Genomic DNA, 9,019 nt, shown 5'->3' with positions numbered 1-9,019 from the left:
GAACCTGATGACAGAGTGTAATAGGTGCTATCTGCCTTTCTTTTGGGAAACTGAAGAGTTTTAATAGGTGAAGAAAACAGCATTCATCAAAAAGAAAGGAAAACGAAATGGGCTGTGGATATCGCTCTGGAAGTCAAATTTTCTTATCCCATGCAAGAAAGAGAATCGTGGAGACTTTTAAACCATAACCAATGTAGCACTGGCAGCTGACATGAAGAGCTTTTCTTAGGCAGACAGAGCTTCACTGTAAAACCTCACTCTGTGGGTAAATGCTTTTGTAATTCAAAGCAACACCCACCCTGTGGCCCCTGCTATCCCCAGCCAAAGGATTTGTGCGTTGGTGTTCACCACAGAGCAAATCTCATTGCTTATGGTGTAAATTAGGGTGTGCTGGTAGATGATCTGCCTCCGTGGCCCGTCTGGGAAGCTGATGGCGAGCTGTGGATCCACCTGCACAAGGATGTAGCCTGTGGAAGGTCACAGAGGCAGCAGCCAGGTGGGCGCAGGAGGTGCCAGGGGTGGGAAGACCCCCAGCCCTGCCAGCTGGGGCAGGACAGGTGGGCTGGGGGCTATGAGCTTTTATATGTGCGCGGATAGTTTTGAGTTGGTATGAGTTATTTAGATCTTTCATACTGTTCGTCTGCAGCAGCTGAAAGTGGAGAATTTTACGAGATACCCCAGCGCTGAAGGTAATTGTCTCCTCTGGCCTTTTCCCTTGTGCTCGCAGTGACTGGTATTCGATTAAACTGGCAGAAAATTATCGATTAAAAAAAATGAAGTTTTCTGCTGATCTAGTTAGCATTCTTAGGACGTTGAAAACTCATAGTGGCCCTTTTTTAGGTGTTAGATATGACTTCACTGGAGGTAGATCAGCAAAGTATTTGTTTTGTTTTAGTACTTTCCTTCTCCCTTCCCACCACATTCCTTATCTATGGTTTGCTTTAGTCACATGCCCCAGTTCCTGTTCCACAGGAACGTCCCCCATTTGGAACTTCCCCTGTTCCAAAAAGCATGGTTGTACCTGATCCATACCAGGAACTACAGCTTTTGACTGACCATGTAATCAGTTGGTTTCTTAGTTGATGACTATTAATTCAGTTAGAGTTAAAGGAATTTCTCAAGTAAAAAATTGCATGGTTTCTGATCTCGCTTTTGTGTTTCTGAAGAGAATCCATCAGATCAAAATAATAAAATCTAAATTAGTTTCAGAAACTGGAGTAGTCAGGCTTCCCTGGCAACTGATTTGCTTTTATAATAATTTCCTGTTTTTTCAAATGTTAGAAGTACTTTTTGTTTGTTACAGAGTGGGAAGTCCCTCAGGGAGAAACTGACAGTCTGAAGAAAATACAAGTATCGTTCATTTTATGACTAACTGTTCTTTAGGTAAAGTATCTTTGAAAGATGAATTTTGGATTTTTTTTTCCCTTACCTTTTATAACCTGTGTAATACCAATATGAGGTGTTTCACAGTAAACTTTCTCTACCCCTAAATTTATAGGTAAAAGAGCCAAGGAGTGAAGTAACAATGCTAGAGCTGAGCGTGTCATGATGAATCAGATTTATGCAGAAGTAATGAAGAAAGAAATTAAGGTGAAAACAGTTTGTATTAGCCAATTAATTTCTAATCAGTATTTTGTTAATTTCAAATTATGAACATCAAATATAATCAAAATTTGCTTTTCATACTTCCCTTTTCAAGGCAGGAGAGGTGTCTCAGTATAAAATATCCTGGTGTAATGCTTACTGGAGCTTTCCCTGGAGTATTTTTTTAACATTTTTTTCTGAATTAACTTTTCTGTTTACAAGTTAGTGTTCATTCTCTTGAAGGTTGTACCTCTGTAGTGAACAGGTTATCATTTTTCCTTTCTGTCCTGTGAAGATAAACTGTTGCATGAGGAAAAAATATAAAACTGATACTTATTTTTTTTTCTTTAACTTGAATGATTTTTCCCCTAGTTCACTCAATTTAAATATCTGATGTCGCTCCTAGTTTGAGAAAACACCTTGTTACATTAGTGCTTGGAAGTTGCAATTCCTTCAAACAAAGCAGAGTTTTAGGTTTAAACTAGCCCTGCTCTTTTCTGTTCTGCTTCTTGTGAACTGGGGAGGCAGAAATCCAAATATCCAGAATTTTTAGGGATTCTGGTATCAGAAACCACCTGTGTGTCCTGCAATGGGAAAATAAATAGTTCAAACAGGAGGATTGCCTGGTATTGCACAGTTCTGTGCTTTACGCTGTCAGGCTCTGGGCATCCAGAAGGAACTTGGAAATGTGTTTCTGTATTGCCAGCTTTGCTTTCCAGCAGCTACAACAGGCCAAGGGTTTCTGCAGGGGTTGAATTGCTAGAGGTTGCCCAGCACTGGTTGCTTTCAGAAGCCCCATCAGAGAGGAAATGCCGATGGCATGCCCCTGCCTCCCCTGTATCATCTGTGGTAGGGTGTAGCCTGTCTTTCTTACTGGCCCCAACTGACAGTGCAGGGATCACAACTGATTCTTGCTTGTTCCTGTGCGCATGGTTTAACAAATAACCAGGATTAATATCAACTGCTGTGGTATTTGTTTTTCTAGACACAAGCCTTGACTCACTCAGGCTCAGCGCTGAGGATATGTACTCTTCGCCAGCAGTCCTGTTTTAAGTTATTTATGTTCTTCTGCTGCTCATTTACCCAGTTTCATTGAAGTCTACGGAAAGAGTCTTTTTTAATTCAATATGGTTAATCTTTCAGTCGTTGTGTTTTTTTAAATGGTCTTTCCAACATCTGATTTATATAAAAAGTTACAAAAAAATCAGAATAATTTTATCTGCATTATGTAAACACTGAAGTTCAAGACTGAAATGGAGAAAAGAAACGATAGCAGAAAAACTCTGATCTACTCTATACTGCCTGCTTCTACAGTTTCAGTTCCAGAAAGACACCTCTGATGCTTCAGCCTGATCTGCCTAAAAATACCCAAATCACTTAAATCATACAAGATCACTCTTTGTTCTGAATAAGTTTTAAAGCTGCATTGGTTTCCTTGTATAGTTTACAGTGTGGTTCAACACCCTCACTTCAACTGAAGGATTGACATGCCACAGCCCAAGAAAGCAGATGTAGTAGTATCTTAAGCCAGCATTGTTGCTGATAACTTTTCAAACCCTATCCTAGACTTCCTGTTTTTCAGGCCTGCATAACATCACTTTGTTGATAGTTGCTGCTCTGTCAATCTTTCCAGACTTCTCCGTATCACTGTCATCTGCTGCTCCATGTTTCTCAATGCAAGATGTTTCCCAGATTTAGTGAGAAAAGAAGAACATGATGAGAAGCAGCTTTCCTTTTTTCTGTAACTCAGTTCATTTTTATTTCTTCTTTGGTCCTGATGTTAATACAGCCTAAAAGCAGAGATCCTACCTTGCTGACCTCAGCTAAAATTTTGATAACTGGGAAGGAGATTTTATTTCAATCCTTCCACATTAAGGGTTACTTTCTATTCTAGAAGCTGCTTCTGTCCTCATGTGAAGCATCTCTCTGTGTGTATTATGACCCAATACTTCAATATCTATTTTATTCATAATCTAATCCATAGATCTCATACCTAATCACAGAGTATGTATTTCTCTCTATAACCTCTAGTCTGTCACAACAATGATGCAGTAGGACTTTAAAGGCAAGTTGTAATCTACTCATGGACATTTCAGAGCACAAGGGAATTTTGGAGTTAACCACCTCCCCAACTTCCCTCCCCACCTTCCAAAACAAAACAAAACAAAACACCAAAAATCAAACCAAACCAGAAAAAAAAATAGCATCACCAGAATGAAATAGATTTTTTTTTTTAATAATCCCAGAAGATTTTTGCAGAGTTTTTTCAATGAAAATAGCACAACTGAAAAATTTTAGTATCTGGTGAGGTGGAGAACTGAGAGGTTTTGGTATAATTGGATCCAACATAGTTCTCTACAGATGCACTTGGGTCTGTTGATTCATGAATGTCACTCATTGCAATTGCTTGCACTGGGGAGGGTATACTATTTAAATCTTTGTGCCTGCAAGACTTGTTGACAGGTGGGATTTTGTACATTTGAGAACAAGTGGGCAGGACAAGGGGCTTCAGCCTATGTGCTTTCTAAATCTGTGAATCTTAAATGCACTAGAGCTGTTTAGGTAAGGACAACTTCTAACTCACTCAATAGCCATATTCCTTTAAGCAGACATATATGAAGAATATTTGTGGGCATGCAGAAAACCACAATCAGATAAAATTTTTTATTGCTAAAATCAAAGCACCAAAGTATTTCAAGTACTTAGTTACACTCAGAGCTCTGGGCTGGTGAAAAAAAAAAAAAAAAAGAAAAGAATGATATTAAGGGTATTTCGTTCCTAAGAACTCGCCTTCAAATGCTCTTCTTTTTCCATGTCATCTAATTTTCTTTCATCTGTTAGGAAACTGGGTTGATGTGAGCACATAGTAAACTCAGGACATTGTGTTGTATATTTTCAGTGTGGCTTTATTTATATTTCAATTTTATAACATTATACAGATGTCAAAATCAGAGATGATAACAAAGTCAGTATATCTATCTGAACTCAAGTAAGGTAATATCTTTTTAGGTTTTTAGAAAGTTTAACACAGATTTTACGAAATTGATTCATCACAAAGTTTATAACCTTCCCTAGCTATCATTAGTCAGCAGCCTCAGAGTCCAGGTGAAAATATTTTGCATCAAATCTGAAAAATTCTGTCTTTTAGTACATCAGTATTAATGCAAGCAATAAATCTGAATAAGTAGATAAATATACTCCCTCCACAGAAATCAGAGGAAACTTTCCAGTACTGCATTCATTCATTGCTGCTTGGATTATGGTTGCTATGTTAAACATAGTTTGGTATTGGTTTGGTATTTCTGATTGAAAGGACTGATGGTGAGGGGCTGCTGAGAAATTCCAATGGTCCTGTGTGGAAAACAGAAGGTACATGTGACTGAAGGAGCAGAAAAGAGAGAAAGTGGTTTAGCCCTTCATCACCATCCCGTGGTAGCTGCTGGGAAGTCAAAGTCTAATGGGCTAGATGCAGGATATGTCTTCTCCTGTTTGGAAAGGTGTCTTGAAAGATCAGTGTTAGTAAACGAGTGTTGCTTTAAACACCTGTGCCCCTTACAGAAGAATTTTCTAATTTGTTGTATGTGAAGAAATTCATCTCCTTACTGTTCTGTAGGAAAACCATGGGATTGAAGACTATATATAAAAGATATATTATGCCAGCTTGATTTAGAAGTAAAACTTTGCAACTTGAGCCTGAAAAGTGGAAGAACTCAGTCCTGTCCTTTGGTATAACGTTTTGTATTTTGATGTGGGGAGATGGAACCCTAAGGGAAATAAAATATGAAGTGTCTCCTTCTGAGCAAAATACTGCTAGTTCTAATCATAGCCAGTGTAGGCAGATGTATATATATGGCAACAGACCTTTGAGTGGCAACTGACCTCATGGTCTCTGTGTTTCTTCCAGGGTCATAGAATACAATCTATGCCCTCTTGAAATGATTTGATGTATTTCAGACTCTTGCTTGCAGGTGATGTAGGTAATTCCACAAAGGCAGCAGCTGAAGGGTGACAATTTTGTCTGTCCAAGGCTTTGGCATCACAATTCCATCTCTTTCTATGGCAAGAACAGCCTGGTTCCTCATGCTCAGGGTGACAAAATCAGTTTTGTCTGTGCTCTGAGATACTTTGAACTCACTTGGGTACAGTCACAATGGACCAAACTCTGAGAATCAGACACATGACACAGAGCAGGTATTTGCCTGGAGGCCAGCAGAAAGAGATGCCAGTAAATATGTATTTACACTGGAAAAAACTTGGCACCGTATAAGCGCAACATGTAGTTGTATATTAAAGGAGTCACATGTAAAGATAATATTAATAAGGATGTGAAGCCTTGATTAATCAAGTATTGCATATCAGATTGCATTGAATGGATAAGTACAGAGTTAGCAATAAAGGTCAAATTTCTGCTTAATTTTCAGCAGTTAAGAAGTTAGATGATGTTACACAACAACCAAGTCACTATCTGTGGCACATGCTTTGTCTTATATACTTGCAGAAGCCAATGTCAGTGTCCCTGTTATACACAACAGGAAATGGAAGTTCTTTGCTTTTTCTCTAGAAGTGAAGATTTATTGTGCCTGGGAAGCAGACAGAACTGAAAGAGTTCCTTTGATACAACAGACCATACGTAGGCAATACAGTGTGCTATATAGTATTTAAAATTAGCTCGAGCTTGCTTCATAGTCACAATATTACTGCAGCAAGCGCAGGAACACCTAGCACAAGAAAGATGTGGACCTGTTAGAGTGGGTCATGTCGTCCTTTCTTGCAGTCAAGAATGAAGAGGTATCTTCATTTCTTACCATCCAATAATGATATAAAAAGAGAATTTGTATTATGATCACATAAATATAAGCCCTTGGAAATTGCTAACTGTATCAGTGTTAGACTAGAAAGTTATGCACACTATTTCTGCACAAAGCCACAGAAAGTATGAACTAACAATCATTTAGTCAGAAACACGTTTTTTTCCATGCAATATTTAGCTGGCTTTATAACATACATTAAGAGCTCTGATATATGGGCTCTCACTCCAGAGTACAGAGCAGCCAATGCTGCCAGAAGATAACGTTCACCTTCCCAGAGGTAGGATGTCCACAGATTATACACATACAGTTACACCCTTATAAAGACAGCCCAAATCTGAGTTGGATTCAGAAAATTTAGCACCTCACGACATCAAATATAGTCAGATACATTCTGCTGTTTCACTGTCTGTCTTCACTCCTGCAAGAGAATATGTGTAAGCAGAATCTACTATTTGAGATCTACTGGTAACGTGCATCTTATCATGGTATTGGAGAGTACGGAAATGTTAATCTTCAAGACACCTCATTTACCCCCAGGGCCTTTCAGAAAGGTGAAGTAGGTTCATTAGTCATTCAGTTACTTAACTCTAGCATTTAAGCATAATTTGCATAACTAAAGAGTTTGGCCTTAAAGATGCATTCCGTTTCATTGTATGAGAAGAGGATGAAATTTTCTTGCTTTTCAAAATGAGCTTCCTTTTATTAAGTTGCACATATTCCATGGCTGTTGTAACTTTTACAATGCATGTAAGATGGATCAGCTAATGGATCATAATCATAACCTGTGTTTTATTTCAAAAGTGCATACATACTTTTTTTCGTTACTTTTCTAAAAGCTATGCTGCTTACGTGTACTAAGGCTGAAAATAGCTGCATCCTCTGAAGGCACGGTCTTTGTTTTTAAGTTTTTAGAATAAGAGATTCCCTGCCACTGAAGGATGTTGCTGGCATGACTGATATTCCACACGCAGCAAATAATTGGTACTGCAAGGAAAAAAAGTATTTTCATTTTGTACTTGGGGAGCTAATTTAAAGTAGTTTTATCTTACTGATATCACATGCAAAGGAAGATCAGTGATACATGAACATGCATAACAACTACACAGAGTAGTGAAAAAGTCAAACAATTTAAAGGGGTACATACTGCACTGTAAGCGTAATTTATGGAGTATATATCTTTGCTTGAGGCTTGTCCAAAGTTCCATACCCTATCAATCAGCTGACTAGATTATTAAAGCATCTGATGTTTTTTAAAGCTTTAGACAGAGTCACCAATGCTGATTTTGCACCCCTAAAATGTTTTGCTGTACAGGGAGAATAAGTACCTGCTAAGTTTTCATTGTTGGTGAAGTGGAAAATAACCACAGTGTGTAGGATGATCTTAGGAGATATACACAGTCTTAAAAAACAAACAAACAAACACGTCTTGTTTTTTTTTTTCTTTTTATTTTCTTTTCCCTTGAGAAAAAAAAAAAAAAGGCAAAAAAAAAGAAGCTTCTAATCAGAATAATAGGTTGTTTCACTGGACTTCCCCAGAGTCTAATTTCCTCCCTTTTCAGTAGGGGGATCGTTGTTAACTATAAAAACAAAGATTATGCAACAGTTCAGAAAGTATGGGCACAGATTTACTGTCTTCTAAATGTGCAAGACCACACATACAGAAGATTTTAAGTGAATGTTATTATTATTTTTTTAAAATGTCATGTGAATGTCATTCTCTCTCTTAAAATGTATTTCAAATGCCTGAATGTTTGATGATATGATCAAGAGGAACTTGGCAGGGTTTCAGATTTAGAGATTGATATAGTTCAGACAAAAGCTACAGTAAGGAGGCCAGTGCCACTGCCCAAACTAAATATGTTTTCCCTGTAGTCTAAGGGTTAGTCAAAGGATTGATTTGCCAGTGTTCCATTTCCAGAGGGCAAGTAGGCAGAGGAATTCCTTTAGAGTTATTGAGGTATTGATTAGATTTAATGAAACAGAACTGAGAATAACGTGATTTATTTTCGAAACTTCTAGAATAGAGCAGCTTCTGTATTCTTCTTCAAGTGGGTTGTTTAAATGCCAGCAGTAGAATACCACAGGAGGCTGAAGAAAAAGGAAACAAGAGAGATGTGCACACAGATAAAGGTATTTATTGAGAATTATTATATTTGGAGCCAAGGCATAGCTTGCAATTAATACGTTTTTGAGGGACAAATACTGTTTTTTTTCTTTCTTTTTTTTTTTTTGTTTTCCACTGATGAAACTAAAATGGTTGCAATTTGAATTTATTGCTATCACAGCTGCTTACACAGTTGTACACACTTACTTATAATAATTATGGTATAATTGCAGTGATATACTGAGAACTGTAGTGAGGGAGGAAGAAATATCAGAAAAGTCTAGTGAGGGTCCTGAATCCTGTTGTAATTAAAATCTCATTTTTGAAACAAAAAGGTTGAATAAGTTTAGTTTGTCTGGTGTATCTAGTCCATTCTTTTGCAATCCATTGGGTAATTTTTCTGATGAGAGAAGACAAGAGTTATGGGAACAATATAACTCTTACCTACTGCTGGCATGTACTGGTGTAACTCATACTGCTTTATAACATAATGTAGTTGCACAGGTTGCCCTTGGCCTAA

This window comes from Cygnus olor, chromosome 1 (genome assembly GCF_009769625.2).
Source record: "Cygnus olor isolate bCygOlo1 chromosome 1, bCygOlo1.pri.v2, whole genome shotgun sequence".
NCBI classification, from domain to species: domain Eukaryota; kingdom Metazoa; phylum Chordata; class Aves; order Anseriformes; family Anatidae; genus Cygnus; species Cygnus olor.
The sequence above is the reverse complement of the archived record's forward strand: the minus strand, read 5'-3'. Positions refer to the sequence as shown.